This window comes from Tiliqua scincoides, chromosome 1, assembly GCF_035046505.1.
Source record: "Tiliqua scincoides isolate rTilSci1 chromosome 1, rTilSci1.hap2, whole genome shotgun sequence".
In the NCBI taxonomy this organism is placed as follows: Eukaryota; Metazoa; Chordata; class Lepidosauria; order Squamata; family Scincidae; genus Tiliqua; species Tiliqua scincoides.
In genome coordinates this window covers 112,455,942-112,466,080 of record NC_089821.1, presented here as the reverse complement: position 1 = coordinate 112,466,080, position 10,139 = coordinate 112,455,942, and the positions used below count along the sequence as shown (strand labels likewise).

The window sequence follows — 10,139 nt, the reverse complement described above, 5'->3', positions numbered from 1 at the left end:
CGAGACACCTGCACTCCCCAAGTCTCTGGCCCTTACTGTGTTGTAGCCGAGCGGAGCTCCATGTTGTATTTCACACTGGAAGGGAACTCCTCTAAATCACAGCACTGGGGGACACAATTGGTGATGATGTGGTGATGCAAAAACATCATTATGTCACTTCCAAGCTTCTGGAATACAATCAAAGGTGAGTGCCACCATCCCAGGTGTACACCACGGCAGGAACACCTCTGGTTTTGAGCCTTGGGACTGGTGGAGAAAAGGTGATCTGAATAAGGCTGTACTCAAAAGTGAACTAGCAACTTTAATTACAGGTGCCTCTTTTCCAGCAGACATGGTCGCAGAAAAGTCTGTTGGGCCTACCAAAGTTCTCCTTCAGGTCATGCACCTGCACACCATAGAGCAGAGAAATTTAACAATGTGAACAGGCACCCTCTCTGTCTGCCTAGAAATTAAGTCCATAGAAAGGGCAGTATACAAGGAACAAAAATCTTTGAGAATGCCACTGCCTTTGCATTCGTCATCAACAAGGACATCATCGCTGTCATTATTAATCTGTCTCCTAACATTACTGCCACTTCACTGCAGTTAATGACCCATTCCCTTTGCCACCTTGCTTTAAATCTATGTCTTTTTTTATTAAACATATACTAAGCACATGAAGGCATTGCCACTTGCAGTGCTGTTCCACGAGCCCCTCGCCACAGCCTTCGCAAAGCCATGACTGCAGCACTTAGTCGCATTTGAATTTCTCCCAGAGAAGAGTGGCAGAGGGCAGGTTATTTGTCTTCATTCCAAATTATTTGATCCTACAGGCAATCTGTCAAAAGCCAGGAGTTAAAAGGGTTCTAACTTCAGCTCCTCAAAGACCACCTTGTTTTGCTACTTAAAAAACCAAATATGAGCTTTCATTCCAACTGCTTGTTTTGTTTTTAATGTACAGGTGCATGGGGTTATTATAGTCTAAATTTAGGGCCCAATCCTATTTGGATGCCGCATGGACAGAAGGGCAGAAAAATAGCACCTTGGAAGTCGGCTACCTTTTTGCAACAGATAGCCAAGTCCCTCCATGGTGAGAGCTTGAGAACCTGTGAGGACAGTCACCACCTGGATGTACCTTTTTGCCAGGGGAGGGACTGGGGCAGCTCATCAGGAGAGCCTCAACAGCACTCAGGCAAAACAGGGCGCAGGTAGGTCACTGCACAAAGATGCCAGCTGGGAGCCAAGTACAATGGACTCAGAACATGCCCTAACTAGCAAGGCACTCGCCTTTTGCATGACTGGCCAGAAACGCCTACACCTCTGTTGTCCACTTCCTATCAGCATTCTCATGATCGTCCCGTGTAATGAGTGAGTCTAGGTTCTCGCTGTTTGCTTCCTGTTCCAAACTGAAAGGAAGAAAATGCTGCCCTTTGCACAGGGTTTGCAAATAAAGAGATGTATTCACGGGATGGGGGAATTTGAGTAGCATTCACTGTTTTCCATGGCTTCAGGTAACCACAGTAGCAGCAGGAACATATCCCCCACAGATATGGGGGGGGGGGGAAGACCGTAGCCAAGTTACAAAAGAAATTGCTCAATGTATTTGGGATCTCTTGTATTTCAAACTTGTCCCAGTGATCCAAGGTAGTTGGTATGCGGTGCCTGACTTCTTGGGGATTGGAGACTCATAACCTTCTAAGGACATGCACACTAAATGAATGTGGATTTACAGATTCACACATTACCCTCGTAATGAGGCAATATGTGGAATCAACCTCACAGCTTTCTTTATTGGCCCCTGTAGGAAGAGTGCAGAAAGCTATCCTTTGGCAATCGGTAGAAGCAGCTGCCGTTGCTGGCGATGGCTGCCAGTTCTCAACTCCCTTTGCATGGAAATGAGTACCAGGAGTGACACCCACCTGCCATCACTGCTGGACTTGATTGCCCCATCTCTCCAGTAGCCAAGTGGTTTTACCTGCAGCCCAGAGTCCTTTCTGATGCTTGCTTTTCCTCAGGGAGGAGAGGAGGAATGTGCAAGAGGTAGCAACAATCTCAGGTCCTTGACTGGTTCCAAAAAAAGCAGCTCAGCTGTGTGTGTTGTGACATAATAATTCACAGCTGAGGTGACTTAAAATGAACCTATTATTACAGGTATGGGCCAGAAAGGAAAACAAGGTATCACTCTATCATGTGCCCTGGTAGCCATGCTGGTCCGTCCCCCGTCCCCCGTCCACCCCCCCCCCGCCTTGCCAGTTTTACTATAGTTGTAACTGACCTGGGCTTTAATGTTGTCAAAACTAATATGAAGAGTATAGACCAAAAACAAAAAAAACAAAAAAAAAACAAACCATGTTTGGCATCCTCAACCAAAACTGCAGGTGTCACCTGGATCATTTTTTTAATCCTTGTTTGCCATCATGGATGACTTTCCCCTTGACCCCATCTTTGTTACTGTGGAAAGCCCAATAGGTTGGTGAAGGACTCACAGGTGGCTGGGGAAGGGGGTAAGATCAGACTATCATAATTGGGGTGCAGCAGAGTTCAATGCAACCTAAGCAGGTTCTGGGTAGGCAGAATTATTTCATTTGGGGGAGACAGCTCATCTTATTCCAAGTTAATCTGAGGAGAACTCTGAGCATGGTCACCACACGTCTAGAGTTGGTTCAGCCCAAACCCAACACTCTGTCCATAAGGACCCCCCCCCCCACACACACACACACACACAACTCTGTACTTCAAAGTTCTTCCATTGCCGAATGATTAAAGGATAGAAGACATTTAAGCCTTTATGTATCATGAGGCTCATTTTGCTCCATTGTCTAACAAATGAGGGATGACCCTGGCATTTACTTGGAAGACAAATTTCCCTAATTGGACTTGGCTGCCCACCTACAAACATGTGTTCATAATGTATAATAATGTTGCAACTGAAAGAGTGATTATGCAAAAACTCTAACAGCTGGAAAATTATGCTAGCTACATCAAAACATTTTTAGCTAAAGAAAAAAATAGCCTGAGCAGGAATATGAGAGCAATGTGTAAATTTATCAGAAGAGAGAACCATTTTCTAGGATAAAGACAGTTGTGGGTAAAAAAAGAATGGCTGCCAATTGGACATGGACAAATTTGAGGTGGAAAACAAAAGAATGTATTAGAGGTATAATTTTCAAAGAAACACACATAGCCACTGTGGGTACATGGGTTCAGTTACTGACAGAATCAGAAACATCCATGAAGAGTTTCTTATGTTTCTATGATAATACAGTACTTCAGTTGTGACCCTTTAGTGTCTGGATGAATTTGACTCTCCTTCACATAATTTGGGTGGGGAAGGGGTGGCAGCTGACTGTTTCATAAAGGACCTGCATCTCCACCTTTTCCTGTATCTGGGTCTTCTCAAGACCATGATCCAGAGCAAATCTGGCGATTGCCTCCACCTTCTCCTTTCACAAAGGGCAGATGGAAGGAAAGCCTCAGGTTGCCAGACAGACACTGCTTTGGCATGGATCCCTTGCCCCACTGGTCCCGAGCCTGCAGAGATGACGAGAACCTAGAGCCAGAGCTGAAGTCTCCACAGGGGGGTATGCGTGCCTCACTACTACAACTGATTTAAGCAGGATGTGATCTAAATGAGCGGACTCTGATTGTCCTTCAGGGATTGTTGACTCTGACCCTATTTGTGTTAGGAGCCAGAGAAGATCCTGAACCTCACTGTTGGAGAAGGTCTTAACAGGGCAATAGCAGATCTTGAGATTAAGTGATTTTAGTTATCAGCCATCTTCAAATCATGCAGCAACATACTGAGTGCAGGACCTGCTAAAGAGGAGGTGATTGAATATTTTTATATATGCAGTAAGAACTGAGCAGATCAACCTAGATGATCTGATCCAATTTACACTTTATGTAAGGCAGCCTCTTGGAAACATTGTGTCATTCAGGAGGCTTTTCCATGCCTATCAGCAACATCATGCGTGCGCTGCAGCTTGTAGGTCCCCTATGCTCTGTTCTCCAGTGTTCCACATTGTATCCAATATTTGGAAGGTGCTGCAGGTGATAACGGTGAGTTCACCAACCTCCAACGTGATTCACTCACCCAAACGAATAACTCCCATGAGCAAAACCTGTGGGCCCAAAGTCACATGGGAACAGACTGCTAGCAACTTAGCAAAGGGAAACAAGCTACAAAAATTTTAATAGCTTCCAATAGATGAGGTCAGCTTGGCAGGTTGAGAAAAAATTCAGGACATCAGGGTTTCCGTCACTCCTTCAGCGTATCGCTTAATGACCTTTCCATGTTGGCCACTCCTATTTTGAATGCTGCGAGTTCACTGTGGGCTTCACACTGTGTCAAAACACATTAGCTTCCCCCGCTGTGTTGTACTGTTAGATGTTAACATGCTTGATGTCTTTTTCACCGCAGAGCTTTTAGATATTCATGTTAAGGATCTGGGTTTGTATTGCATACGAACTGACAAGTTGTCATATTCAATGTTTTTAAAATGCCCTTTTCCTTGTGTGATACAGGCACTTTCTCAAGAGGCCTCCCATTATCACTTATGAAGAAGGTGAAAAGAGCAGCAGCCCAGGGAGTCATGTTTGGATGCTCCTTTCCTTCCACAGAGCAAATAGAAGATAATAAGCCTCCTCAAAAGGGGGCATTGCGCTGTCCAAATCTTGCTCATGTCAACTGTGGCTCAGAGTCAGTCAGTATACGAACATTACAAAGGCTTTCTCCATCTCCCAATACAGAAGGATATAAATCTCTGCATACAATGAGTTCATGAGTGCATGACAACACATGATTCACTGCAGCCGGGGTCTGATGGAATGATCAGCCAACAAAGTGCCCATTAAGACCCCATTAGACATTAGTAGTCAGCACTTTTGTTTGTCTTTTGGCATCTATGATGATAGTTGAATGATTTCCAGTGGGAAGAGTCCCACTAGAATTAATTAATTCCCCACTCCTAATTCCAACAGTGAATAGAGGCAGCGAAGAGTTTGATTTCACATGCTGATTTCACTCATATCTCAGTGAACTGGCTCTTAGAGCCCTATCCTACCTCAAAAAAAGGTGTACACTGCATATATGGTGGGAGGGTGACCTTAAAGCAAATGGGAGGCAAGTAAAAACAACATTCTTACTTATCTCTGCAGAAGCTGACAGACTTATGCCAGCCACTTTCATGGCATGTCTCAGAAGGGGTGGGGAGTTCTGAAAAGAGAGAATAAGTGTGTAAAACTGCTGCTGGATCCACCCCTGGTCCCTCCCACAACATGCCCCATTACTCCCCCTCCCTACTCATGAAACTCCCCCCATGCTAGCTTACCTGCACCAAAGCAGATCACCAGCCACGGAAGCAGTTCACTGTCCACTGATGCTGCCACCACTTTACACTGGCAGCATGAAAATAGCTGTCTGCAGTGCGCTCCACATGTCATCAGCAACCAATTTATTGAAGCGGGACAATGCCCCACTCCCATAAGTCAGGTGTTAGAATTGGGCCACACACAAAAATGTGCTCCAACCATCGTTAGTACTGGCTCATATATGTACATTTAGCACACGGTTGCATATCAAGTGCTAACTTGCATGAGTCAGTAGGCTATCATAGACATGGGGCCATCATCACAGGTAGGTAGAATTTTCATGAAACTCCAAATCACCTCAAAAACAATAACAGATTCAGAGCCCAATCCTATGCATATCTACTCAGAAGTAAGTTCCTTTATAGTCAATGGGGCTTACTCTGAGGTAAGTGTGGATAGGATTGCAGCCTTAAGGCCCAATCCTATCCAATTTTCCAGTGCTGGTGCAGCCGTGCCAATGGGGCATGCATTGCATCCTGTGGTGGAGAGGCAATCACAGAAGCCTCCTCAAGGTAAAGGAACAGTTGCTCTCTTACCTTGGGGCTGCACTGCAGTTGCACTGGTGCTGGAAAGTTGGATAGGACTGGGCCTTTAGTTCACACATTCCGCTCATCTCTATATCGAGTACACAGAAATCAAGTCTAGGGAAATCAAGCAATGTTCATACACATGTGAACTAGGCTTCAGACACAGGTCAAAACAATACATTAGTCATATTGGACTGGTTGGTTAATTATCCGATTAGCTATATAAATCTCCAAGCTGAACACACTGCAACAGCTATATATGGTGGCACATCAGCATAATAAACTTCCTGTCTGCCTAGGACTAAAAAAACAGGGGGATCACACACCTGGCAAACCTCAATGTACAACTGGGTGGGGGAAGGTCACAAATCGCACAGGTCCATTTGGTGCATGGCACAATTCATGTAATAAACTCAGTGCCAACTCTCATTTTCAAAAAAAGGACACAGGCACTTTGTTCAGAAACAACGCAGTCCTGTACATTAAAATTCAAGCAATGGTCTGTAAAAAATGAGCACTTAATTGATTTATACAACATCATAAAAAAAAAAAAAAGCTCTGCCTCCAAGATGGCCCCAAAGAAATACTGCTGCAATGGAATGTTTTCATTTACAATACAAGTAAAACAAAGGGTGAACCAGGGCAAGATGACAAGTGAAGGATATGCAAGACTAAAGCATTCTTCACCTGCTAATCAATTGACTTCCTGGGTGGGACGATCTTTTTCACAAAGTGGCTGCTGATGAATAGATGTTTTCAGAGAAATCAGACCACAGTTTATGGGGTAACGATTGGAAATGCAGCCCTTTCAACACCGGAGGTCTTTGGAGAGCAGCTCAAAGTCTTTTAAAATGTGTTGAAGTATTGGATCGGCAAGCTGAGATAATGCAAGTCTATTTCCAAATGATGGTGCAGCCATCAAAACATTACAAGGTGATTACTTCACTAGCACTTCTGCTGAGAGAGAAGAAAAAAAAGCTGAACTGGCTGTAAGTGGAGTGCTTTCTACTTCAGAAACAAGTGCTCATTCTCTAATACCACCCACAGAATAATATGTCTGACAATAAAAAATGCTCTCATCTCCATCTTTGACTCCTTACAGCCTTTCAAGACAAAGGATAATCCTTTGCAAGTTATCCCAGTGACTAGATGTCATTTAAAATGTGCCTTTTCCTCATTTGCTTCCTAACAATCCTGTAAGATTACTCAGGTGTCACTCACAGGAGATCATCCTGTGATCACTCTTGGAGCAGCCACAAAACCAGATCATCCCACATCTGTTTCAATGCAAGTCAGCTGCAAAAATAAAAGTTTTTTGCTCTCTTCACTCCAGGAGCCATAAGGAGTTTGGTACTGCCTATGGAGGGTTCCTTCCCCTTGGAGGACAAAGCATTGGAGACTGAAATGGACTTTGGGAATCATCAATTTCAGATGTCTAGGCTGAGATCAAGTAGCACAAATGAAGTAGAAAAGAGAGATCAGAGAGTCCAGCTGCATTCATTCATTCATTCATTCAAATGTATGGAGCCCATTTATAGATCTAGGAGTTCCATCTGCAAAGGCAATGGACCTCTGAGTAGCCCAAAGCATTCTGCTGCCTAAGGCAGATGTTGGTTTTGTGTTATGGAGGGAGGCAGCAACATCACAGAAATCAACCATTTTTCTTTTTTAAAAAAACACAAGAATTAATAATTAAGGAGTTTGCCTTTCTTCTCAGTTCAGAAGCACAGACAAGTGATTTTTTTTAAAAAAGCGATAGATCTAAAGCAAAGAAAGCTTGGCACATGTCACTAACAGACAGCAACGGATGAACAGATAGAACAAAAATCAGCAATGATATTCACAAATGTCATTTATGCTCCAGATATTCTTGGAATCTCTTCCAAATTCATAAGCACTAATTTTGTCTTAATTGAAAGTTGAAGACTTATGAAAGTAAAATGATAGCTTGCAAGTTTCAGAGTCATGTGTAGTCATGGGTAGACTCTGCCATGACTCTGCCGTTCCTGCAAATGCCAAGGACTTAGCTTTAGGCGTATATAGCACAAGCACAGAGAAAGATTCCTGTACACGTTGCTGTGAGGACTCATGTCATGCTGCTGCCATGGAACATACAATTTCAGCAAGCATGCAAAAAACTTTCCTATGCTTGTCATGCAAATTACCTGGAAGGGGTACAAGCCAAGCCTGATTCCTGTTATTTTTCCTTATCCCTCTGTAAGCCCTTAGACTACCTATGGGGCTACTTGGACCAGTGCCAGCTCTTTAGCTGGTGAAAGTCCAAGGGCACAAATGGGGGCATGTCATCTGGCACTGGAGGGAATGTTACCTGTGCCAGGTGCCATTCCTCCTTCCTCTGACATGTCCCCAGGCCTCCCCCAGATAAACCCACCCCTCTATCCCAATGACTTATCTCTGTCTTGCTGCCGCCATTGGATCATGTATCGTTCATGTGCCTGGTAGGTCAAATTATCAACGTATATTGCTGCAATTTTTCAACATTTATTGGTAGACCTCCAGGAGGATGTTGTGTCCACTTGACAGGTCATGGCAGGTCTAATGTAACTATGCCAATATTTATTAGTTTCAGTGGAAGTGAGATTGCACCCACTATGCCTGTGTAGTATGCATTTTTTTGCATGCCTACTTAACTCAAATAGGACTAATTCTTTGTCATTTTAATGCAGCAGTGTTTGTAATTTACTGTAATAGTCCTGGACCGCTGATCCCACCTGTCTAGTGAATTAGCCTCCCACTAAATCACAAGATCCTCCCCTCTACAAGAAAGAAATGATACATTTCTAAAAGCTACTCAACACACTGCTAACTTTCAGAGCAGAGCAGCATTTTGTTATTTAGCACAGGTGTTCCTCTAATTGTGATCTATTGGAAAATATTGAAGGTTTAATGGCCCTGAAAACATACACTTTCACCAGCATGGTTCTGGATCTATGTTAGCACACAGTAAAGCACTGGGAGAATATTAGCTGCCTAAAGATCTGTTAAGGTATTATTCTTTACAACATCTGTGCTTGTGGTGCCTAACTTCTTTCATTAAATATATTTATAGCCACTTATAACATTGGCAAATGAGAAAAAAAAAGTTTCATTAAAAATGGTAGCAATGGTGCCTTTTCATTCTTTAAAAAAAATCAGGGTAAGCCTTTACAGTGCTGAAGAGAAGAATATAGCAACACCAAAACAGTCCTGAAATCAACTTATGACGACATCTTAAATCAGGGATATCAAACCTGTTTCATACAGAGGGCCAAAGTTAGTATTCATGGTGCTTGATGAGGACCGGAGGTGATATCATTAAGCAGGAAGTGACATCATTAAGTGGCCAGAAATAAGCACTTTGTTCTCACATGGAAACTCATTAGCTGCAAATGACAAAAGAGAAAATCTTGTTCATCTTTTCAAGATATGAGAGAACCCAATTATCAAGCTGGGAGAGCCCAGTTATAACGAGGGCCAGATAAATTGCTTCCGAGGGGCCACATCCAAACTGCAGGTCTTATGTTTGACACCCCTTTCTTAAATATTGGTGTCTATCACTCATGTGGTAGCAGGATCTGATGGTTAACTAATCCACCAAAGTAGTAACCAATTACACTATTTCTTTATCCAAAGAAATCTTTACTGCTTTCAATAAAAAAAAGAAACCAAAGTAGCATACAGCTTAAACATGAGAAGATCAGCAATTATATAGACAAGCTGATACTGTCATATGATGATGATATCCCTCAGCCCTGCCTGCCACATGATGGAAATCAAGAGCATGCACATCCTGCATTCCCTCTTGATACACCATTTTGCTCTGCATAGTCCCATCATCACCTGACAGCAACTGTTAGCCTGCACATGCCCGATCTTGTCTGATCTCGGAAGCTAAGCAGGGTCAGGCCTGGTTAGTACTTGGATGGGAGACCGCCTGGGAATACCGGGTGCTGTAGGCCTATTCCATAGTCTTTCGAGACTGAAGGTTGCCAGCCACCAGTCCCATCATCTCAACTGCCCTGACACACTGTTTAAATACTAGTAGATTTACACGGAAGTAGTATTTAAATCAGATGTGAAGAGAAGTCCTCCACCCAAAAATATATGCAAAGTGGAATGGGACACTAGGAGAGGGAAGCAGGATATGAAGGCTTACATGTCTCTCATTGCACAGTGGAAGGGCCTGGTGGACGGTATCATCCAAAGAAGGCTGTGATCAATTTAAAGCTACACAGTAGAAAATCAAAGACCAAAACCACAGAA

The 10,139-nt window shown here is 43.4% G+C and overlaps 1 pseudogene; it reads left to right on the top strand.

Annotated features, from left to right (window-relative positions):
* Window positions 1-9,715: 9,715 nt before the first annotated feature.
* LOC136637201 (5S ribosomal RNA) lies at window positions 9,716-9,835 on the top strand (annotated as a pseudogene).
* The last annotated feature ends 304 nt before the right edge of the window (window positions 9,836-10,139 follow it).